Source organism: Rhinolophus sinicus, chromosome 17, assembly GCF_057876585.1.
Source record: "Rhinolophus sinicus isolate RSI-liver-muscle chromosome 17, RSI-T2T, whole genome shotgun sequence".
Taxonomy (NCBI): Eukaryota; Metazoa; Chordata; class Mammalia; order Chiroptera; family Rhinolophidae; genus Rhinolophus; species Rhinolophus sinicus.
In genome coordinates this window covers 22,101,067-22,126,296 of record NC_142517.1, presented here as the reverse complement: position 1 = coordinate 22,126,296, position 25,230 = coordinate 22,101,067, and the positions used below count along the sequence as shown (strand labels likewise).

Genomic DNA, 25,230 nt, shown 5'->3' with positions numbered 1-25,230 from the left:
ATCTATATGTTCTATTCATCTATAATGCATATTCAGATGTCAAAAATAAATTCCAATGATATACCAGGTCTGTGTTCCTGAAGTTGTTTGAATGTGATGATAACCTATGTGAACAAATGATTGTTGATAACATACTAATTGAATATGAAAAAAATGATACTGTATTAGGCATTCATTATTTGGTATCACAAATACAAAAGCCAAACCCAAGGCTGATGAGATATTTGTTGCCAATCATCAAGACCAAAGTTGACAAAGCCCAGGTGAAGCATGCTACCCAAGATTCTTTGAAAATTTGCCAGGCATTGGCCAGGCCACCTGGACATTCCTGAGCAGGTGTAAACTTTACAGTTTGCTTGAAACAATTTCACACATACACAGAGAGGTATCCTTAATGTCTTTTACTTGATACAGCCAACACCACTAATATTTATTTTCCTGTAAAGCCACAAAAATTGGCAAATAATAACTGCTTTCTCTTACACATCCAGTTTCAAGAAACAATAATATCTTCAAATTGCAAGAGATACTTTACAATCTAATCTCCTCCACTTTTCTATTTACTGCCCTTTTTATTGTATTTCATTCAGTTACTAAAATTGACTGATTCCCATCAACTGAGCTGTTGAAATAGACACCAGCAGAAGGCAACTTGCATTTTGTTCTGTTTATATTCAAATTGGACACATGGGGGAATTCAGAACTATTAGTTGGTAGGTTTCCGAAGAGAAGGTGAAAAACATGAATCTGTGTGACTTAAATAGTTTTGAATACATTTTGGAGAAAATATTTATTCTATCTCTTTCGTGCACACTAAAGCTTTTGAAGGTAAAATACCCATTCTTAAAACCAACATTCTCCTTTCCTCTCCTCTTACCTTGTCCACTTTATGTCCATGTATCTCCGCAAAATGCAGGCTTTCTATTGACATCGAAGCAAGGTCTAAATCCTGATGCATTCTGCAATCTAGAGAGTGGAGGCAGATTTCAATATTGGCTTCATCCATTTTATTGGCTTCATCATAAACATATTTTATTTCAAACTCAGTCAATACTTAAGGCAAGGCGAGAAAAATTCCCAGAGTAAAATACATCTTAAACTCTGAACCACGAAAGTGAACATACAGGGAATAGATAGATCTCTTTAAGTGTTTTGTCGATGCCAGCGTTAGTATTGCCACTGAGCTTTATAAAATTTTTAGGACTTAGTTTTATTGGGTATTTTTTATAGAAGCTTTGGAGGTAAATTTAAGTTATTGTTATCAATCAGAGTGTGAAACTATTTTTAAAAGTCTGAGTTCTCATTTGATAAAAGTTTAAGAATTATAACTTGCCCCCCACCATCATCCCAGAGTGTCCACGCAGATTTTCCCATCCTCCCTTTTGAATCCCCCACAAGATACATCCATTGTGTCTTAATGCCGACCAAAACTCTTACTGAGCTGCCTTAATCATATTTCCCTTGGCATGGAGCAACTCTGAAAAGGATATGGGATGAATAAGAAAACATTCATGATTTTTACAAAGTAAACCCACGGGTTTGTTTTAAAAACAAACACCAAGTGTTGTTTCAGGAAAGTCTTGCCATTTCAGTTGAAGTTGTAAAGGAAAAACATTTTTGACATCACTATCACATATTGGGTTTATAATGCACCATCCAAACATAACCTTTCTTATTTTCTCTTTTTAAGGAAAAAATGTGTATATATATATATGTACACACACACACACACACACACACACACACACACTGGAGGTGCCAAAAAAAGTATACACATGACTTCTGCTCATCTTTTATTATCGGTATACATTGAGTATTACAATTTTAATAGAGTTTTTTCCTTAAAATGTATATACGTTTTTTGGCACCCACTGTATATACATACTTATATATAAATATACACAATATATGAGTGTGTGTTTAAAACAATATTCACTTAACAAAAAGAAGCATGAAACAAAAAACACTGAGCAAATATACATGGATTAAATCAGAGTTTAGAAAAACAGTTCCCAGGGATTTCAAGGCTCTAAAAAGAAGGCTGCTTAACCTTATGGAAAACAAGATTAGCTCCACACTGGCCAACTGAACAGTATAGCAAAGCAGAGTGAAATAAGGAACATATAAAAGGAAAGTGCTATAGAAGTGGGTCATTTTGGGGAGTCATGCAGGCAGTTTTATCACATAGCTATGTATCTCAGGAACTACAAATTTATTTATTAGGAAATAAAATCTTACAATGGAGAACCAATGAAATATTCATTTACCAGTATTTATACTGACCATTAATTGGAATTTAACAATGCTCTTCACACAAAAGGATTCTTCTGGAACTTTGCATTCTATTTGTCTCTTACTAAATCTACATGACAATACTCAAGTTATCTCCTCTTCCAAGAAATGCTGTTTGATTAGTTAGAATCTCCTCCTCCGTGTTCCACTACCATCAGTATACACCTTCATCATTGCATTTCTCATCTTATAATTTTTTGTTTAACTCTGTTTTCTCCACTAGACTACAGTCAGTTTGAAAATACAGTTACATCTTCTCCATTTTTGTATATACAGTGCATAAACCAAAGTAACACCTCATTCAGTGTTTGTTGAATGAATGCATAGTGGCAATGCCAGGAAAAGACAAAGCATCCAGAAACTACTACTGAGAGTGTGCTCACCGTGTATCTAGCCCTGTGTTAGACACTTAAGTATTTCACTCATTTATCTCTCATATCAACACAGTAAAGTGCCTATTTTATGTATGAAGATGCTCAAGAGTTAAAAGATTGAGTACCATGCTCTGGTCCTCACAACTAGTAAGTGATGGAGTTTAGAGTTTAAATCCAGGTGTGATTCCAAAGATCACTGTTCTCCTCCTAAACCCTGTCTCCAAGGGGTAGACTCAGCTTTAGGAACTAGATTAGAGAATTTAAATTTAAAAAAAAAAATTTAAAAGGTAACGTTCTACAGAGACCGCCAAGAAACAGCTTTATATCCTTAAAGCACCTTGCTTTTGTTTCTTGTTTATCTGTGCGTCATCAAACACTACCGTTCTAAATAGTTCCCTCCTTTTGATGTAGGATAATTTCTTTGACTTAAGCTTGGTGTCCCTCCTCTTTGAAGGTTCATGAGAAGTCCGTTCTTCTACTCATTTTGAAAGGACTTCCGATGTACAGGGTTGACATTACAGCATTGTTTCATGGTACCTTATCTGCACTGGCCCCCACACACCCACATTCGCTTCATCATTCCGTTCTATTCCCATAGTCCATGCCTTTTCTCCTCCTGCCAGGCAAACATTCTAGCGGACTTACCAGTCTTTGTGTTGGTATGTGTTCTTTCAAAATGTATGTTTTTGGTGCAAATATATTTTTAAATTCATATAAATTAGTTTTGCTGTGCATCTAATTCTTTTTACTTTTTTATGAACATTATATTTTAAAAATAGATCTTTGGTGATAGGTATACATTTAACACATTGCTCCATAGTGTGCATCTAATTTTCTATCAGCACTGCCTGGAAACAGTCTTACCTACCTCACTTGTCCTATTTGTCAAAGATATGGAAACCAAATACATAGAAAGGAAAAGAAATTCAGTGTCATGTTCTTTCACCAATGGAGATTTTAAAAAGGTACATATAATATGTTACATTAAGGAAGTACTTTGGGTGTACTTGTGCTACACATGCCCAGAACATTCACATACTCATATTTAGGGATTTTGTAAGGATATTTCTTTGTATGTAACATACAGCATGAGGTGGAAGAATTACAAAGAATAGGGGATACAATAATATAAACTAGAGAGGGGTTATGGAGAGACTACAAGGACTAAAATAAAAGTTGTGTGGGGTTTTTTGTTTGTTTTAAATCACTTACAAATACTAACATGTACCTTGGAGACAAGCAGGTATCATTTAAACAAGTTTTACAGGTTTTCTTTATAATCACTTTAATTTCATCATCCTTTAAAAAGGTAAGTTTATGGAGCACTAATTTCAATACAGGCATTTTAATCTAATTTTGATAACACAGCAAGTTTAAAGTTAACCCGATTTATTGACAAGAATATTAAGATATTGAGTGATATGCAAAAAGTCACAGAGCTAAGGCAAAGCAGGCCTTGATTCAAACCTAGAGTTGAATGAGCACAGGCTTTGGTCAGAAATATTTGGCTCAAATCTCAACTCTGCTATCAATTATCTGACATTTGGCTAGTTACATACACGCTCTGTGCCATATTCGTAATCTGTAGAATGAAGGTATTGATGCCCATCTAAAGAATTGCTGTGGCTATTAGAAAAGATGTACTGTCCAGCACAGTGTCTGAAACATAATTGGCATTTATTCATTCTTACTAAGCTATCACACTTCATGGAATAAATGGCCTTAGAACTCATGCCTTTGGGGCATAAATTCAGAACTTGTTCTAGAAGATAGTTACATCTTTAAATAATCTTTAAAACATGCAATATACTTACTATATACTTCCAAAGCATCAGATGTCTAATCTAATATATTTTGTGTCTTTATTTGTCCTGTTCTCTCTTCCCAATACCTACTGACCAGAGTAATCTTCCTTCTGGTCTTTGGCCTTGATTGTATTACTAATTTTCTCAGAGAAGCACCATATTTAAAACCCTTCACAACCTAAACTCCACCTACTTTCCAAATTTATCTGCTTCTAATGCTTGGACTTCAGCTTGGGAAAGGTCTGGTATTTATCTTGCCTTCACTTTTACTCATCAATTCACTTGCTCCCACACGGCAATATCTCTGCCTCTTCATTTCAAATTTTCATCCATTCTTCAAGGCCATTAAAGCTTTTGCCTTCCTTTTAACTTGATGTGTGTAAGACAGAGCTCCTTTGAACCTTTGGACAAAAATCTTTCCTCTTTTTATATGGTAATTTATATAGAACTTCAAATTGTAGATATTTATATTCTTCACTCATTCTCTCTGATTATAGCTTCTTGAAGACAAGAACCATCTTACTCATTTCTTGTCTGCTACTCCACCTAGTATGTAAGACCTTATACACAGTTGGTACTTAGTAAATATTAGTTCAACATGAACTAAAAAGCTTGAAGGTTTTCATTCCTGGGATGCTAGAAATGTGTTTCTGAAACTACTTTAATCTTCCAGGTAACTTATATAAAAGCAAAATTAAATTTCAAGGAGATGATCAAGAACAATTGACGAATAAAAGAGTTAAGCTTTCAGGAAGCAGTGAGAGCATTCATTTTCTTCACTAGCCAAGATAGACTCGGCAATGCAATTAAAAGCTATTGAAGTGAGCTGGGATCCTTGGTGAAACAACATCGCACAGTATCTCACAGAAGCTCTAAGTCATCACAGTACAGTGGGTTAAAGCATTTTCCACTTGGAATCCAAGGCAACTTAAAAGGATTATTGATTTTTTCCTCTACTTATAAATGAGACTCACATATTAGGAGTGAGAGCTGCAGACACAACATAATGACCTTTCTACTTGGCTTCTTTTTCCTAACATAAACAGAATTACTTTCAGTGGTTAAGAGGATATTAAGCAGTAAATCTTGTAATTGTGTGTGTGTGTGTGACTGTCTGTACCTTGAGAGCAAAAATTAGAAGCCATGTTTTTAACTTTAAAAATATCAGTTCTGTTCATTTGGCATTACACACCCCAACATCGAATTGTGTGTTCTCTTCCGGCTCTGGTGTTGAGAAGTTTTATGTTTGTTCATGCCTCAGCACTATTACACAAGTTCAGCTTGAAACAATGACTTTATTGAAGACATAAGACCTTGCTTGACCTTGTTTTAGATGTAAGATTTAAAATAAACTTATTGATTCTTGTCATGTTATCTTAAGGAGAAATATTCTAACATATGAAACAGTGGGGGAACCCATATTAAAGTGGCCCTGAAACAAAAACTATGAGCTTGACAGTCATTAAAATCAGATTTTGTTTTGTACCTGTCAGATTTCACCATCATGATTTAATTAGGGACTTTCTGAAAACAAGTTGAGGCTTGATGAGTTTCCTGTTTTTTAGTACTAGTTCCTTTCTCAGGGATTTAAAATAACTGTTTTCTCAAACTTTTCACTCTTTGGGGGTGACCTCTTTAAATCAAATCATTTCTCTGTTTGTTTTCGTTTTGTTTTGTTTTCCTCCTAGCTATTTAGTGAGATCTATTATGCCCTATAACACTAGAATGGTAACATGCTCCTGTGTGGTCATCCACACCTAATTCACTACATGTAATAGAGGACATTTTTATGATTTGAAAGTACTAAGTAGATACTTGCTCTGTCTAAACATACTATACCACACACACACACACACACACACATACACACACACACACACACACACACACACACACATACACACACACACAGAGCCAGTAGTTATATCTGAATTTCTCCAACTGATAATCTGTTCAGTTGAGTTCAGTTTGTTCAGCAACAAATACATATTTCACAGACTATCTGGCAGTCATTTTCTTAGGTATTAGAGTTAAAAGATAATAATATTCTGCAATATACCCAGCATTAATTGTGTACCAAGCACAGAGCTAAATGTGTGTGTGTATGTATGTGTATATATGTATATATATACATATATACACATAAATATATATATTTTTTTCCTCTCTCTCACTTCATGTTTACAATATCACTATGAGGTAGGTACTATTATAATCTGCATTTCTTTGTATGAAGAAAGTGAGGTTCTGAGAGTTAATTAACGTAACTTAGCTGAGGTCACAGAGCCTGTAAGTGCAAAAATGAAAAGGTTTTTCTGATTCCAAAGGTCAGGCTCTACCTAAAATTACTTCTATGAATAAGACAGTCCCTGTGTAAGTGGTTGATGGTCAGGGACAAAATAGAAGTAACTTTAAAAATATTGAACAGAGCCTTCAATTCTGGCAAGAATTCCATTTTTACAGATAAGAAACCAGGTTCAGAGAATTTTTTAACTTTCCAAGCATATAAACTTGGTGTGTCAGTTATCAAATTGTAATGTCTCAGCTTCAAATGCATTATTCACTGCCGACCACTTAATAATAGAAATAGAACCTGTGTATTAGTTGTCTAGAACTGCCATAATAAAGTACGATAGACTGGATGATTTAAACCACAGAACTTATTTTCTCACAAGTCTGGAGGCTAGAAGTCCATGATCAAGGTGTCAGCAGGAAAGATCAAGGAGCTTTCATTCTGAGGCCTCTCTATGGCTTACAGGTGGCCATGTACTCTGTGTCTTTACTTGGTCTTTTCTCTGTGTGTGTCTGTGTCCTAATCCCTTTTTATAAGGACGTCAGTCAACACCTATTTTAATGATCTCATTTAACCTTAATTACCACTTTAGAAACTCCAAATAGAGTCACATTCTGAGGCATGGGAAATGAGGGCTTCCACATATCAATTTGGAGGCGACACAATTCCACCTATAACGCCCTGTAAATGTTTCTCCTTTGCAGCATGCATGATATTAAGCTTTGTCAGTAGAAGGTGCTGAGAGCACACTAGCAAGAAAAGGGGTTTCTCTTCCTGATTCTGGTGTGTTCCTCTAGATAGGCTCCTGCAGCATAGCAGCACAGCTTCGGCAGCACCCGGCTCTTGCAGCATGTGTGGCTTTCCAGTCCATGGTTCCAGCAGTACCAACCAGGCAGGAGTAGCACATAGCATGTCCCCATGAACATCTTCTACCAGCTTCCTCTTTGGGAGCTTGTTAGTGAAGAATCACCAGCATGACACCTACTGTGAACAGCTTCTCCAGACCCTCTTGGGTCACTGAAGAGCAGAATCCTGCTAGCCCAGTATTTCCCCATAAAAGGCTTTCCCAGGCATACCCAAGGAGCAGTTTTACAGAGAGTCCTGTGGCACAGCATCTGTCCAGGGCAGCTTCCCCCAGCACCATAGAGAGTGGCTTCCCAGCAAACACTGCCAATATGGCATCTCCCTATGCATGGCTTCCCCTGGAAGCCACCCAGAACCCTCTTAGATGGCCTTGCAGCCTCAGCTAACATCTCTGCCATCCAGCAAGCCATGGCTGCACCGTCTCCAATGAAGTCTGGATCTCAGTCCTGGGGTAGGAGGAGTTTGCTAGATTTTTTTTAACTTCCTTGAGCATTCTTTCTTATCCCTAGGAGTAGTGGTTGATTCCTATATCTGTTATTCCTCTATTCTTTAGAGTATTTTGCTCAGCACTCATCAAGCTTTTGTTACTCCAATCCCCTGTTAATAATTATATTGTTTCTTCTCCAAATAACTTTGTGGTTTCTGTCTCCTGGTTATACCCTAACTGATACAACTGATAAGTGTCAGGCCCATTACTCAGATATTCCTTTAAAAAAGAATAATGCATAGGTTCTCTAAAGGTTGGAAAGTAAATTGTAAACCTGTTATTCTTTCCAGAGGATAAGATCATCTATCTAGAAAACCCACAGAATTGCCAGAAAAGCTAACAGAACTAACAAGAGCATTCAATAGACTGGCTAGCTCAAGCAAATAAATAGCATTCTTTATGTCTCCAATAAACATAAAAAATAATAAATAAATAAGATTAATAAACATTGTAAAAGAGTCAATTCACCACAACTTAAATTCAATAAAATTTCATTCAGAATCTTAAAAAAATTTGGGGGGGAATTTGAAAAATTATATTTAAATAAAATAATAAGGATTGGTAAAGTGTTAAATCATCTTTCAGAAACAAATGCAATGAGTAAGGACACAGTCTAACATATATTGATAAAACTTAAATCCAAAATAATTAAAATAATATGATATTGCAGAACAGAAAAGAAGACCACTAAAATAAAAAAGCAGATGCCAGTAGGAAAACCATGAATGTGTAAGAAATTGTTATATGGTAAAAGTAAATCACAGAGAAAGTGAATAAAATATATTGTTATGTACACGACTTTGGGAGAGCTGGCACACTCTAAAGAGAAAATAAAACTGAACTCATGCTTTATACTATGCACAAAGAAAAATTCAGAAGAATTACTGAGTTAAATGCAAAAGGTAAATTTATAGACCCAACAGAAAAAAATGTAGTAGAATATCTTTGTGAGCTGTGGCTGAAGAAGACTTCAAGAAGCACAAATGCTACAGAAAACATAACGGGACTGTGTTGAAATCTAAATTTTCTATTCAAAAAAGTCCACTATACATCAGGTTAAATGAGTAGATTATAAACTGAGGAAATATTTGCAATGTCTATAATTGACAATGGATTAAGAGCCAAAATATACCAAGAGCTCCTGAAAAACACACAAAATGACAAAACCCAAGAGAAATTTTAGACAAGGGATATAAATAGGGAGTGCGTAAAAGAAGATGCCCTAGCCTATCACAAGATGCTCAAAATTACCAATTATCAGAAAAATAAAAATTTAAAGAATATTGACATACCACTTCCCATCTATCAAAATGGCAACAAGTAAAAACCTGGATAATACCAAGTACTGTCTAGGATGTGAGGAGATGAGAACTTTCATGTACAACTGGTGGGAATGTAAAATGACTTAATTATTATCAAAAGCAATCTGGAATTCTTTTTAAATTAATTATGTATTTGACCCATGATACAATGACCCCATTCTTAGGTAAATATATAAGAACCCTGTTGTACAAATCTGTGAGAGGACACATACAAAGATTATCATCTAGACATTGTTTGCATTAGTAGAAAATTAGAGATAAACTAATTGTTTATTCCTAAGGGAATCATTAATTAAACTGTGGCAGTTGCATACTTGAGAATGCCATGTAGAAGGAAGAAGCAAAAATCTCTGAAGCACTGAGAGATCTTAAAATTATAGACTTGAATAAACATAGTAAAAATATAGCACATTGCCATTTATGAAAATTTATAAACAACTAAGGCTATTTTTTAGGATTGAAACTTTGTAAGACTATATAAAGAGAGTATCAAAAATATGTATACACATTTTAAGAAAGGAAAACTGTATTAAAATTGTAATACTCAATGTATACCAATACCAAAAGATGAACACAGTCATGTTTGACTTCTGTAATTACAAGAGGTGCTCAAAGTGGTGACCATCAGCATCCAGACACTTCTGATTACGGCGAACTACTGCTTGAGCAACGTTGACCAAAGTGTCCACTTGTATACACTTTTTGGCATCCCCAGTATGAGTATGTAACTTTGAAAATGAATGCCTCAAAAAACAATCAAAGTAGTATGGTTCTGGCAAAAAGATAGACAAATAGACAATAGAATAGAATAGAGAGTCCAGAAATAAACACTCATGTGTGTAGTCAATTGATCTTCGACAAGGATGCTAAGACCACTCAATAGGAAAAGGACAATCAACAAATGGTGTTGAGAAAATTGGATATTCACATGCAAAAGAATGAAGTTGGACCTTTACCTTACACAATATGAAAAATTAACTCAAAATGAATTGAAGACCTAAATGTAAGATCTAACACTGTAAAACTCTTAAAAGAAAAAAACGGGGAAAGAAATGTAAAAACCTCATGACATTGGATTTGGCAATGATTTATGTGCTATGAAATCAAAAGCACAGACAACCAAAGCAAAAATAGAAATGGGATTATATCCAACTTAAAAACTTCTACATTAAAGGACACTACCGACACAGTGATAAGGCAACCTATGAAATGGGAGAAAATATTTGGAAATTACATATCTGATAAGGAGTTAATATCCAGAATATATAAAGAAGTCCTACAACTCAACAATAAAAAATCAACCCAATTATAAAATGAGCAAAGAATGTTTCTCCAAATGCATATTTTTCCAAAGCTGATACACAAACTGCCAACAAGCATATGAAAAGATGCTCAGCATCACTAATCATCAACGAAAAAAAATCAAAACCATGATGAGATATCATCTCATACCCATTAGGATGGCTACTATTTTTAAAAAATAACAACACTTTTCGGTAAGAACATAAAGTAGTTGGAATCCTGTACACTATTGACAAGATTATAAGATAGTGCAACTGCTATGGAAAAGAATATGGAGATTCCATAAAATAATAGAAACAGAACTACTATATGATCCAGCAATCCCACTTCTAGATATATATCCAAAAAAAAATGTAATGCAGGGTCTCAAAGATACATTTGTATATTCGTGTTCACAGCAGCACTATTCACAATAACCAAGAGGAGAAAGCAATGGTGAATGGATAAACAAAATTATATATACATACAATGGGATATTATTTAGTCTTAAAAAGAACGTAAATCCTATCACATGCTACAACATGGATGAACCTTGAAGATATTATGCTAAGTGAAATAAGCCAATCACAAAAGACAAAAACTGCATAGTCCACTTACATGATGTACTTAGAGTAGACAAATTCATAGAAACAGAAAATAGAATGGAGGTTACCAGGGGCTGGAGCAAGATGTAAAAGGGGAGATGTTATTAAATCGATCAAGGATCAGATTTGCAGGATGAAAAAGTCTTAGAGATCTGTTTCACAACAATGTGAGTATATTTAACACTACTGAACTGTACACTTAAAAATGGGTTAAATGGTAATTTTATGTTACATGTTTCTTACCACAATTAAAAAAAGAGAAAGAAATGCTTAGGGGCAAAGGGGAATGGAGATGAGGACCATAATTGACAGAAAAACAATTAAAATAAAGAAATGAATAATGAAGAGGAAGAAATGAATAATAAAAAGGAAAGCAGTTCCTTAAACAAATTAATAATAAATGGCTACAAACTTAAGAGTGTGATAAATTTAATGTCTCTTCAAAAATTCCAAGAAATGTAAAAAAAATTAATGAAATAAGATAAAGTAAAATTAACAAAATAAAGTAAAAAGCCATAGGAATAAATTAGATCACCTACAGAGAGATTTATAACTGGAGAAAACAAGGCTGATCACAATGAGAAATCCTAGCCAGAGCAACCATGAAAGATAAAAAAAAAAAGGTATTCAAATTAGGAATGAAGAAGTAAAATATTATCATTTTTTGCAGATGACATGATTCTTCATATAGAAAACCCTAAAGATTCCACCAGAAAACTATTAGAAACAATAAACAAATACAATAACATTTCAGGATACAAAATCAAAGTTCAAAAATTCATTGTGTTCCTATATACTAACAGTGAAATTTCAGGAAAAGAAATGAAAAAAAATTCCATTTGCAATTGCAATAAAAAGAATAAAATACTTAGGAAAAAAATTAAAGATGTGAAGGACCTATACACTGAAAACTACAAGACATTATTGAACGAAATTAAAGAAGACAAAAAGAAATGGAAAGATATTCCATGTTCATGGATTGCAAGAATCAACATAGTTAAAATGGCCATATTACCTAAAGCAATATACAGATTTAATGCAATCCCATCAAAATTCCTATGGCATCTTTCAAAGAAATGGACATGATATTCTTGCTAAAAACAATGGGAAGTCACTGACAATGAGTATGGGAGTTGCATCAATAGAGAATAATAGAATCCAAAACTTGAGTGCACATAAAAATTTAAATTTGTGTTTTAGAAAGAACATACTGATGAGAGAATGCAGAATGACTCATGAGACCAAATATGAAACTATGTATTATAATATATGCAATGAGGTATCTTTCTAAGAATTTAAAAACGGACATAAGATTGCTTAGGCCAATAAGGATCAGAGACGACACATGCCAAACCATACTAAAGAACCAAGTGGTTCTTAGACTAAGACTTCACAGGAATTCAATGAAAGGTTTTGTCAACGCTAAAATCTAAGCTTTGCCTTCAGAATCTGAATTAATGTTTCGCTGCAACCCCATCCTTTGCCCCACCCTTCTTCATACCCTACATTTCATACATAACAGTTGATATGTCTCAACTGTGCCATGTTATCCCCTATTTGTCATACTTTACAGACGTGATTTACCCTCAGTGGAATGTCTTTGTTCTCATTTTATTTAAGTAATATTAATAACAACAAAAACGATGAAATTAAGAATATGGTTTATTTTTAATATTCAGGCTGGTCTGACAATTAAGTTTGCAAACTTGCTGTAATGATGTTGCTAACCTTTTATGATATCAGAGGGATTATTCATTATAAATTTGTACCAACTGGACAAGCAGTTAACAAAGTTTATTATTTGGAAGTGCTGAAAAGGCTGCGTGAAAAAGTTAGACGACCTGAACTTTTCACCAACAATTCATGGCTCTTGCATCACGACAATGCACCAGCTCACATAACACTGTCTGTGAAGGAGTTTTTAGCCAGTAAACAAATAACTGTATTGGAACACTCTCCCTAGTCACCTGATCTGGCCCCCAGTGACTTCTTTCTTTACCTGATGATAAAGGAAATATTGAAAGGAAGACATTTTGATGACATTCAGGACATCAAGGGTAATACAACAACAGCATTGATGGCCATTCCAGAAAAAGAGTTCCAAAATTGCTTTGAAGGGTGGAGTAGGGGCTGGTGTCAGTGCATAGCTTCCCAAGGGGAGTACTTCAAAGGTGACCGTACTGATATTCAGCAATGAGGTATGGAGCACTTTTTCTAGGATGAGTTCTTGAACTTAATTGTCTGACCTATGTTAAATATAAATCTTTTTGTCTGACCTATGTTAAATGTAAATCAATATAATCCAGATAAAACCTCTCCAAAGCTTTCCCGTTTTTAAACTAATCTAGATTTGATAACTTCTGAGACCACTATAGAAATTTTTGCATACTTCTCAGAATAATACATTTACTGCACTTTATTGTTATTATTTTCTTGTCTGTTTCTCTCGCTGGTTTATGAATGTTAATCTCCTTTAGGACAGAGATGTGTGGTCTTGATATATCTAGTACATAGCACAATGTTAACATTGAAAGTTGAATACTTTATCAATGTCAGTTTCTAATTGCAATGACTAGCTTAGAGTCATCTTGATACTAAATTATTTTATTCTTCAGGGTACTTACAGTTTAAATTATTCTCCTTACCTTCTTTTGTATGTAAAATGGGTGCTTTAAATTAGGAACTACATAAGTACAGTTTCCTTAATACTTATATAAACTTACTTTAATCAATTCTTTTACTCCACTTATTTAATTTGCATTATTCATAGAAGTCTTCTTTGTAATTGCTATTATGTTGACTTTCAGAATTCCCTTCTCTACCATCCCTTATCATGTTTGGTAGCTATTATAGAATTTTGATCGTAGCCACATAACATCTAAAACGCATTTTCTTTAGAATCTTATGTTATGCATATTTTTCAATTCTTAAAGAACAGCATTGAAATCTCAACATACATTCCACTATCCCAGTGAGAATAATTCTCTACTTTAAAAGCTAAAGCTATCCGAGTCAAAGTAATTTCCTATATATGTCCCTTTATAAGTAATTGCATTATTTTTACACTGCTTTGCCAATATTAGAAAAAATGCTTGAACTCTGTTGCTTAAACATTACTCTAGGCATGAAACAAGAGAAAATGTAATCATAATATTGGCAGCTCTGTTTAAATGCCCTTCAAAGAAGTTTGGTTCAGGTCTCATACTGTGTCTGAAAGTAGATATTTATAAATTGCTTTGAATTATATGACACCTTTCTTCTCCCAAGGAGCTTATTCTGATAGTATTTATTCTGTAGCATTTCAAATAATTGATTTGTTTCGGTGTGCATGTCCAGATGCCCTAAGGACATTGCCATGTTTTTCACAGATCTAATAAGTAAAATTAACTTGGGGCAAAAACCAATGAATGTAAGCTAATGCAATCTAGTGGGAGGAAGGAAGACTCAGCATGTTGTATGTCATTCATCTCATGGACTATTTTTCTGTGTGCTGCAAAAATATTGAAGATATATAAGTTATTGGATTTTTTATTTCCATTCCTGGACTATGCTGACTCAATAACTGACCATGGGCAAGGAGTCACTAAACTTTTTGCAGTTGCAATACATTTATTTAGTAGAAATTATGTTATTGGTCAGTTGTGTTTTTAACATTACCTGCCAGACATTACAAGGACTAATGAGATCATATGTAATAAATTTAAATTCCTTAGATAGCAAGAAGTAGCAAATCATACTTCAAAACTTCCTTAGTGGACAAAACAGACCTCCTGCCACAGCTCCACTCTGGTCCCACCCTAATGAAAATATTTGACCCATGAAATTTTCTTGGATTCACTAATAAACCTTTGCCTCAAAAGAACTTTACAATATTGCTTGAGTCGAGGTGCCAATGATCAAAGATCTTATCTAATATAATAGCAGAAATTGGAACAGAAAATGGTGCTAAAATTTCCAGTTTTCAGTTAGTATATTTCATGACATTAACACTGTTCCTTGAATTTACAATATAACTATTTTCTATTCTCTGTCCTGAATATAACTCTAATGTATAGTCATATTTAATTAAATTTGGCTTTTATGAAACACTGTAACCTAAACAAAAGGAAAGAAAAAGCACTTTAAAGTCACCATTTATGTTGTTTCAGTCTGAACCTAGTCTATTTTTACCCTCAATTAAATATCTGTTTTGTTTCATTTTTAAATAGATGTCAAAAGTTCATATATTTCCTAGGAGTATATTTCTCAAAATTACTGTTTACCCAAGCTGTCAATGTCAGAATTAGAGAAGAAAAAAGTAAGAGTATGATGTCCATGTGCACATTTATTTTGTATAAGTTAATGGTGACTCAGTTCCACTTGAAATGAAATGCAGTTAATATATCAACATAAAATGCTATCTACCATTCTTGGTAAAATCTTAGCATTGATAAAAAAACAACAGAATTTAATAAAAGCCTTTTTTTGGCCATTTTCTATTTTTTTCTATTAGTTAAGAGTTCAGTGGGATTGTGCCCAGGGCCATATCCAGGCTTCAATCTCACATTTTTAACAAATATCTGCCAGTGAAGGCAATAGATCTAATGCTGCCACCAGTTCAGTTCAGTTCTTATCTCTGCTTCTAATTGTTCTGATGATCTCAGGATCCCATGCAGCCTACATATGATCTTTGTTGCATAGTCTTTGTTTCTTCTGGGATTTTTTAATTTGTTTGTTACAACCTTTTGAAAATGTGAAGAAAAAAAAAAAATCTGAGCTTGAGGGCAGTACAAAAACACCATGAACTGGATTTGACATGTGGGCTATAGTTCCACAAACTCTTGCCATAGGTTCAATGAATCCCAATGAAAATCCCAGAAGTCTCTTATTATGGAAATTTATATGGAGATACAAATGTCCTAAATAGCTAAAATTTGAAAAAGAAAAACAAAATTGAAAGACTTATACTACCTGATTTGGAGACTTATTTTCAATCTCCAATAATCAACTTAGTGTGAGATTAGTGTAAAGCGAGGTAAGCGAGGTATACAGATCATTGGAACTATAAAGGAAGTCTTCAAAAAGGCCCATTCACATATGGTCAATTGATTTTGATGAAAATACCAAGGTAATTCCACAGACAAAGGATAATCTTTCAACAAATCATGCTGTAACAATTTGGATACCCGTTTGTGGTAAGAAAAAACAATCATCCTTAGTTTGGGGGAAAAAATTAAGGAGTATGTTTTGGGGTAGGCAAAGATTCTTAAATAGAACACAAAAATCATGAACCATGAAAAAAATCAATGAAATATTAGATTTCATTAAAATGTAAAATCTTTGTTCTTTGTAAGAGACTATTAAAAAATGGAAGGACAAGCCACAAAAAGGAAAATATATTTATAAAACATATATTTGACAAATAACTTCTACCCAGAACAAGAATCAACAAAACAAGGTCCATGGGCTAAGTCTGACTTGCTATCTGCTTTTATAAATAAAATTTTATTCATATACAATCATGTCCATCGATTTGTCTTATATGTGGTTATTTTTATGATACAAGGCCAGAGTTAAATACCTCATTTAAAAATAAAACCTAGCCAGACAATCAGCTCCAATGCAGCTTTTGCAGCAAAAATTAATATAAGACCTAGTATTATATTGTATTATATTATATTATATTATATTATATTACACCCGGTCTTACATTATAGTAAAATAAGACCGGGTCTTATATTAATTTTCAGGCTAGGTCTTATTTTTGGGAAAACACAGTAGTTGCAACAGAAAGCACATGGCTCAGAAAGCTTAAAATATTCTCAGTGCCTTTAAAGACAAAGTTTGCCAATCCCTGATTTTAGAATATATAAAGAACTTGCTGACATAATAATAAGACAAACAATCCACTTGTAGAAAATGAGCAAAAGGTTTGAACAGACACTTCACAAATGAAGATATATGAATGGCCAATAAACAGGAAAAGCTGCTCAATATCATTAATTATTAGAGAAATACAAATTAAAATCACAATGAGATACCACTAGAAGGGCTAAAATTAAAGACTGTTCATACCAACTAAGCAAGAGGAAAGGGAGCAAATGGAATTCTCACACATTGCTGGTGGGAATGTAAAATGACACTATCACATTTGATGACTTGATAATTTCTTAAAAAGCTAAACATATACCTGCTGTACAACTCAGCCATTCTTCTAAAGAACTAAAATAATATGTTAAAAGATATGTTTGTGCATGCTCATAACTGTTTTATATGTTATAATCCAAAACTAGAAATGATACAAATATCTATCAACAGCAGAATGAATAAACACATTGTGATACTTACATTCAGTGGAATACTACTCGGCAATAAAAAGTACATGTAACTCAATTATGAGACAAAAAAATCTAATTTTCAAAGATGGGAAAATGGATGAATCTCATACTATTTATGCTGAGTGAAAGAAATGAAAGAAACTAGATAATAAGAGCACATTCCACATTGTATGATCTTTTTATATAAAATTCTAGAAAATTGAAAATAATCTAAAATGACAGAGAACATGTTAGTGGGTACATGGGATGGGAGAGGAGAAAATAAAAGCAAGATTAAAAAGGGGCATGGAGAACTTTTGAGAGTGAGAGAAATGTTCATTATCTTGACTACTGTAATGGTTTCATGGTTGTATACATATGTCAAAACTTGTCCAATTTTACACTTTCAAATGCTACTTTGTCATATATCGATTTCACTTCAGTTAATCTATATAAAAATGGAATATTTTTTGAATAATATTTCCATAGTCACCATTTCTCCAACATGGATATATCATTTCTGGAGTGTTACTTGTAAGTGGGAAATAATTTTAGTGACAGTCAGCCAAACTACTCAGATTGTTCTCTGCGAAGTAGCGGCTCTGGCATTGACTGAGAGCTTGTCTGAAACACTGGCTCCTAACTAGCCCAACCACCACCCCGGAGCTTTTGACCAGAATACACATTTTGAAAAGGTCTCCAAGTGACTTACATGCACATTTTGAGAAACACTGTTCAAGAGACAACAGCTTTTTCACAAATAAAAAGTAAAAATCAGTACAAATAACTCTCGGCAAGATGCTATTTAAGAGATTCACTTATTGTGCCTTGGGTATTACTAGATAACTCTAAAACACCCTTTCATACCGATTCTATAGTCCCATGTCTTTGCCAATTTTTTTTACTGAGGCTGCCATCACTTTCCATGCGTGTGTTTTCGTCTAGTATCCCCCTTCTTTGTAATCTACCCATACTTAAGCATAAATGTTCATATTCTCACAGGGAATGGTAAGTGTTTGTAATCACTTTAAAATCACATTATGTTCCCTGGCCTCCATTCCTATCCAGGATTCTTGTGCATGGGATAAAGTGACACAAAGATGCATTCAGTTAGTCACCTGACGACTCAAAATCTCTAAAATTATCCCTAGAAATTACTGACAGAAATAAGTGAAGAGAAAAACTCAACCATGTAAATAACTACCCATTTAATTCTTTTTAAATAAACTTTCAGTGAAACAAGGAACATTCAAAGAGATGACATAGAAATAAAGATTTGAAGAGAAATTTCATAATACACAGTCCAAGGAGAAATGCATACACTCCATAGAAAATATTACCTTATTTTATACAACTCTTTATAGATTTTACTGTGCTTTCATGTTTATTATTTCATTTAATGTTTTCTATAAATTCTATGAGATAAGATGTTAAATGTTATTATCACCATTTTCCAAACAGTTAAGTAATTTGTCCAGGGTACTAGGCTGGGATTCAAACCTGATTGTTTTAACTTCCAGCCTAGTGTTCTCTCTCCCAGCCCATATCTCCTGTATGAAATGCCCTTGCAGGACACACTGTGAAGATCTTTCAAGTTCACATATAAGGGATTCAATAATGACTAAAACAAATGCCCTGAGGCATTTTCTCTCATGGTGAGCCAGAATCTGAGAGTTTGATGTTAAAATCAAAATGGACTTCGTGTTAAAAAAAAAAAAAAAAAGCATATAAACACATCTTTATCTTAAAAACTTCTGTCTTTTCACCTAAAATGAAAGTGAGGTCAGGGTTAAATTTTATTTGTTAAAAAATATAGAACTTCTGGGTAGATTTTTTTTTTTTTTTTAATCTGGAGAGGTTTTCTTTTTTCCATCAAGTAGTTAATTCTAGTGATTTCCAGATGTCATATTTTAAAAGGCACTGTTCTCAGACTTCTTTCTGCTCACCAAAGAAATCTCTCCTCTGTAGGTAAATTTACTATATTTCTACTATATTTTATCCTGGAGTCAACCATCTTTTGTATGTTGTTGTTTTTTTCTTCCCTTAAATGATAGTTCTTCTTGATTTCTTATTAAAGGGTTTGACAGAAATAGATAAAAATGACACCTAGAAAAGAAATTTTCTGCTTCTGAGAGTCATCAAATTTCAAATTTAAACTTGAAAAAGTATCTGAAGTAAGCCAAAATGAGCACAGAGCAAACACAAGACATATGTTCCTTTTTCTTCTTTTGTTTTAGTTGGGGTGGGGGGTATTGTTTGGTTTTGTTTTCTTTTACATTTAGTCAACTGGCATACTGCATAGTAACTTGAGATTTTTTTTTTTTCCCTTCTCATTTCATTTGTTTTTAGATATGTCCTAAATTAGCTTTTCCTTAAGTCATAAAGGGAGTTGGCCTCCATTCTCCAAACGGAACAATAGTTCCTCTCGGGTGAGAGTGCCAGCTACATATATTATCTGTCCTGTTCCCAGCAAGAACATTGTAGTGCCTGCTTAGAAAAAATTAGTCACTGGATTTTTAGATTGAAGAGAGGGTGGCTAGCTTCAGTTGCCTTCCTTAATCTGTGAGAAAATTGAACTATTTCTCTCTTTTCGTGTCTCGCAGTCACCCGTTTTAGACTTTTGTAGATGCTTCACCTTTCCTCCATGACACTCAAGAATGAGCCAGTCTTTGGACCACTCTAAGAACTGGGGCAACATTTAGCCTGTTAATGCTTCTTGGTTGGCCCCACTCCACTTTTGGCTAATTACATTCTGTTTCTCAAAAAAAAAAAGAATGAAAAAAAAAATCTCTTTGCATTTTCATTTGGAGATGAAAAAGATTCTTTTTCAACCACCTCTTCTGAGCTAAAGCTGAATCCTCAAAAGCCAAGCACGATCCATCTGAAGTTGCCTAAGGACAAATGCTCAGAGTGTGGGAGAATCCAAAAGAAGACCATTCCCAGAGGATAAAGTGGCCATCCTCGTACCCACCCCAAAATCAGTTTTCAAAGAAAAATATACGATCCTCTGGCTACAGAAGGTTGGCCGTTGCTTTAAAAGACATACTTCTTTACCAAGGAATAGTGATGACATACTTGAGGAGCCATACCAAATACCATTCAAGAGAGCCAGGAATACCCTGGAAACACATTGTCTGTTTTCTGTTTTTGAAAATGAAAAGCATTGCAAAGGAATCCAAAAAGTCAAATTCCAATAGTTTCTAACCTCTTTTTAGATGCTACATGTTGCATGCTTCAAATGTGTCCCGCATGCTAAAGACAGTCATTGAAATATATACATCTTACCCATGATGTCTCTCTTTTTCCTACAATGTTTATAACAAGGGCTCTTCACTTTTATTCTAATTGCACGAAACTGTGACATTTTCCCTTGTTATTTCAGCTTCATTTCAAAAGCTTCTAAAACACTTGTCTCTGCAAGATTTCCTTGATGTTAAGGCACAGGAAATTGCTATAAGCTCTGCTGACTCAACATTTACACATTTTTCTTCTGATGAAATATTTGTTTGCTTTAAAACCAAATGATGTAATGCAACTAAAACACTATAGAATTATACTAATTATGGCCTAAGTTGACAGGTTTAGATGGAATCATACTTTATGTCTCCTCTCATAGTATATATAGTCATTATCTATCAAGTATTCACATGTAGATTGGGAATTTTCACAACTATCAAAACTCCAAACCAACCTCTTAAAAAAAAAAGTAAATTTCAAAAGGTTTGCCGGTTTAGTTTTGGATAGCACCCCCAGGAAGTGAGCCATGAACAAATTCATTTTGCCAGTCTTTCTGACTAGAAGTTCCCATGATTAAGCAGTTTTGGAGGGCTACATCTTAACTTTAACATTCATAGGCTAAATACAGGTTCATGGGCGGTTTATTGTTGGTGTCACCTTTTTACATTTGCTATTACAAGTTTTGTATAAATGTAAAATTGCACTTGTTTCTGTCTCCCAAATAGCCTTAAGAGAAAAGGATGAAACATAATAGATTTTCTTCCAGATATTAATGATGATAAGGTCTTAGGAAATAGTTTTAGATGATGAAGAAGAGGAAAGACATTGGAAAATCTTCCAATTTTCAGTTAACATTAATCTTTCTTATACAAAAAACAAAGCTGCAAAAATTCTCACTAAGCTCAATAATAGGGCAAAAAAGGGGTAGACGAGCTTCCATTTGGAAAAATACTATTTATGGAAAAGTCACTGCATATACATGAATCATACAGACTGCTTGTAGAAGGTAGTAGCATAAAAAGGAAAGGTACTTTTTAAAAGTCATTTTGCTTGTATACCAAAATAAGTCTTTGACATTGGCAGCTCTGAAGTCTATACCTCAGCAATAAAACAAACCAAGCTAGGTATGCTCAAAGAAAGGTATTCACAATGAATAAATTAGGAGCTTATGTTTATTTTAAGGATAAAAAATTTAGATATCTTTACCTGAAAATGTAAATACATTTAGAAAATGTAGCTAAAATTAAAAAAAAAAAAAGTACTTGAAGAATATGGACAGAGTAAAAGTCAAGTTTTAAAATACTTGACTTAAATGTCACTCCAATACTTGAAAAAAAGTAGAGTTAATAAATGACCTAATAAATGAAGAAACATTTTTCAAAGCATGTAGTAAATTTGTGATATCCATGACTCCAAGAATAAGAAAATATTCTGTGCTCTAGATGGGTGTGAATTATTACACTGAAGATACATTGCAAGCAATAGGGGTTAGTAAAATCAGTTTGTAAAATTCTGTTGTAGTCCTGAGACTTTTATATCTGTATTACAAAAATCAGTTGCCTAAAATTCCTTCATTTTATTCTCAAAGAAAATTAAAAAAAAGACTTGACCTAGGATAGTTAAATTTTTTTTCTAGAATTCTAGAGCCTTTATCTATAGGACAAAATTCTGATGATAATGGGAGCACTGAGGAACAACAGGTGATGGAATATAGACAAACAGAGTATACTGAAGAACAGAAATTCCAGAATGTGGTAGACGCCTCTGGATCCTGTACTGCTCTCTCTCATCACCACTAATCCTTTAGGGCACTTTTTGAACTTAGAAGAATCCCAGGTACTCTATAGACAGACTTTCTTTTGTAATCTTGGTTAGTATCCAAATTATAAAATATCAAAACTCTTTCAGTAGTAGGCCTAGCCTACATTTTTTAAGTTTCTAAGGATCCATAATATGATAACCAGACTTCTATTCTGAATCTCACCAAAGATAACAAAATGAATGTCTAGTAAAACTAAAACTGTATAGGATCCTTAGTGATTTTCTTAGTTATTTTGACCAAGAGAAAGATTTTTTCCCCCTCTCTTCATACTGGAAAATTTGACACAAAGAACTGATATCCACTTCAACATGTAATAACTTTGGAAGGAACTGCGGGTTATTTGTCGCTTTTCTCAGCTACACGTGACTCTTAAAGATAACATAATTTGACAGCAGCAACTCAAAGGGGACAAAAGAAAATGTTATAATGCCAGTGACATCTGCTGCTAGGTGAGCATAGAAATTTAGGATTTGAAATGCTAAAATGCTTTCACAACGTTACAGTCACTCTATTCTTAATTTTACTTACTGCCTCAATTTTAGCTATGTTATTTAACTGATTTAACACAATAACAAATGGAAATTTAAACAGTGCCATTTGGGACATGTTAAACTATCTTTCATGAGTGATGTAATTATTCCAAATTCTAAACTGTACAGCAAATGATATACTTGCATGAATATTAGCTTGAGTATTTTGGCTTTAATTTCAACTTTTGTAACAGATGCAGCAAAATTTTCCTATCTAAATTTTTTTTAAAGCAGAATGTCTTCATAAATGAGCAAAAGTTGGATATCTGGACACTCCCTGGAAGCAAAACACAGACAAGTGTCCAAATGCAAGCTTTCTCATTTATATGTAGCAGCGTTTGAATATAACCAAGCTGTTTAGCTTCTTCTTAATGAAAGTTGTAGATATAACTACTCTTGTTAAAGCTCTATTACTCTACCTATGTAGCATCCTGGGCCAATTGCGGAAGAATCTATGATGGAGTATTGGTGAAGCAACCCCTGATGTTTACAAGGGTTGATTGGATTCAGTTGTTTCTGGCTTATAAAACTGAAGAGAAATTGTAATGAGAAGATGAGCATAGAAAGTCATGGAGAACTCATATAACACAAGGATTGTGGATTGATAGGTGACAAATTGGTATTTTAGGAAAAGTGACATCTTGGAAGAATGTGTAGACAACAGGGTAAAAGGCATCATCAAATGATAAGCTCAAGGAGAATAAAAATATCAAGAGGAAAAAAATGAATTAAAAATGTCAATAAGGGGAAGGTGCTGGCACTGAGCTTCCCAAGAGTAGGGGCAGCCCAGAGCTAAGCCTAAGCAGTGAGAACACCGGGAAGAGTTCAGAAAGCTGAGTTAAATTATAACATAGTAAATCAGTTCATGGAATTAGTCACGAATGATTTTCTTTACATGGAATTGGTGACATTGTCTGCTCTCCTTCCTTACTTGGAATAACATTTCTCGACAGTGTACTCTGAGTCCGGCGAAGTGCCACATGGACAATGTGCTCTCTTGTTCAATCATCATGACGATGAAAGGTGAAGATGCTTGGAGGGGTCTATTGAGGTGGGAGGTACCCTATGAGAGAGTCTTAACAATGCCAATTCCCCATTACAAGCAAAAAGCAACGAACGATTTACCTGGTGCCTTCTAATATGATGGATCAGAATGTCCATTTCACTCCTAGGATAGAATTAAGGAGAGAAGGGGTGCAATCTGATGAACCCTACGTTTAGAAATGAAAGCCGAGCGCAGAAGTCTAATATGGACTGCAGGATAGGAGAAAAGGAAATCAGTTGGGATCTCTAGAACAGGCACAAAAACTATTTTTAAAAAATAACATTTCTTTAAACTTTCTAATATTCCCATGGCCTGTTTTACTTGTGATTTCTTACCTACTTTTATGAAGTCATTGGCTTTCAAGCAAGAAAAAAGGCCTTATTTTTTTTTAGTCATGAATAGACTGATCATTGGAGAACCTGTGTCTAATTCAATGCAAGTTGGGGGTGGACATCCCCACAGGCAACCCATTGAGAGGGGGATGGAGGGGAGGAGAGGGAATGAGAGAGAGAGACGCCAGAGCCAGAAGCAAAAGGAATAGACCTGGGGTTCAGTCTGTAAACTTCTTGGTAACCCATGAAGCAGACAGGTCATCACATTTCTGTGGCAGAAAGTGAAGATTACCGAAGTGTGGTCATCTACCCAAGGTCACACACCTAAGCAAATAGTGAAATTGGAATTCAAGTACGGCTGTGATCCACTCCCAAGCCCATAATCATGCTCCTTCATCACGATGTCTGGCAGATAAGGATTTTAAACCAATACTGAGAAATGGAACCATAAGAAATAGAGAACATTTGGAACATGTAGCAAAAAAGCGACTTAACATACATTAGTACAATGACTTTAATTGAACAAGAAAAGGATATGGATAATGTATTACAGAATTGTATACCTGAAACCTGTGTAACTTTACCAACAAGTGTTATCCCAACAAACTTTAATTTCAAAAAAACAAGAAAAGGAAAAGGAAAATG

The 25,230-nt window shown here is 34.1% G+C and overlaps 1 long non-coding RNA gene across 1 annotated transcript in view; it reads right to left on the bottom strand.

Moving 5' to 3' along the window:
* LOC141570216 (uncharacterized) overlaps positions 1-968 on the bottom strand; it is a 181,209-nt gene extending 180,241 nt beyond the window's left edge. The window contains exon 1 of the long non-coding RNA XR_016019672.1: positions 878-968. This is a non-coding gene — a long non-coding RNA (uncharacterized LOC141570216). The remainder of the gene's footprint in view (positions 1-877) is intronic.
* Between the last annotated feature and the right edge of the window lie 24,262 nt (positions 969-25,230).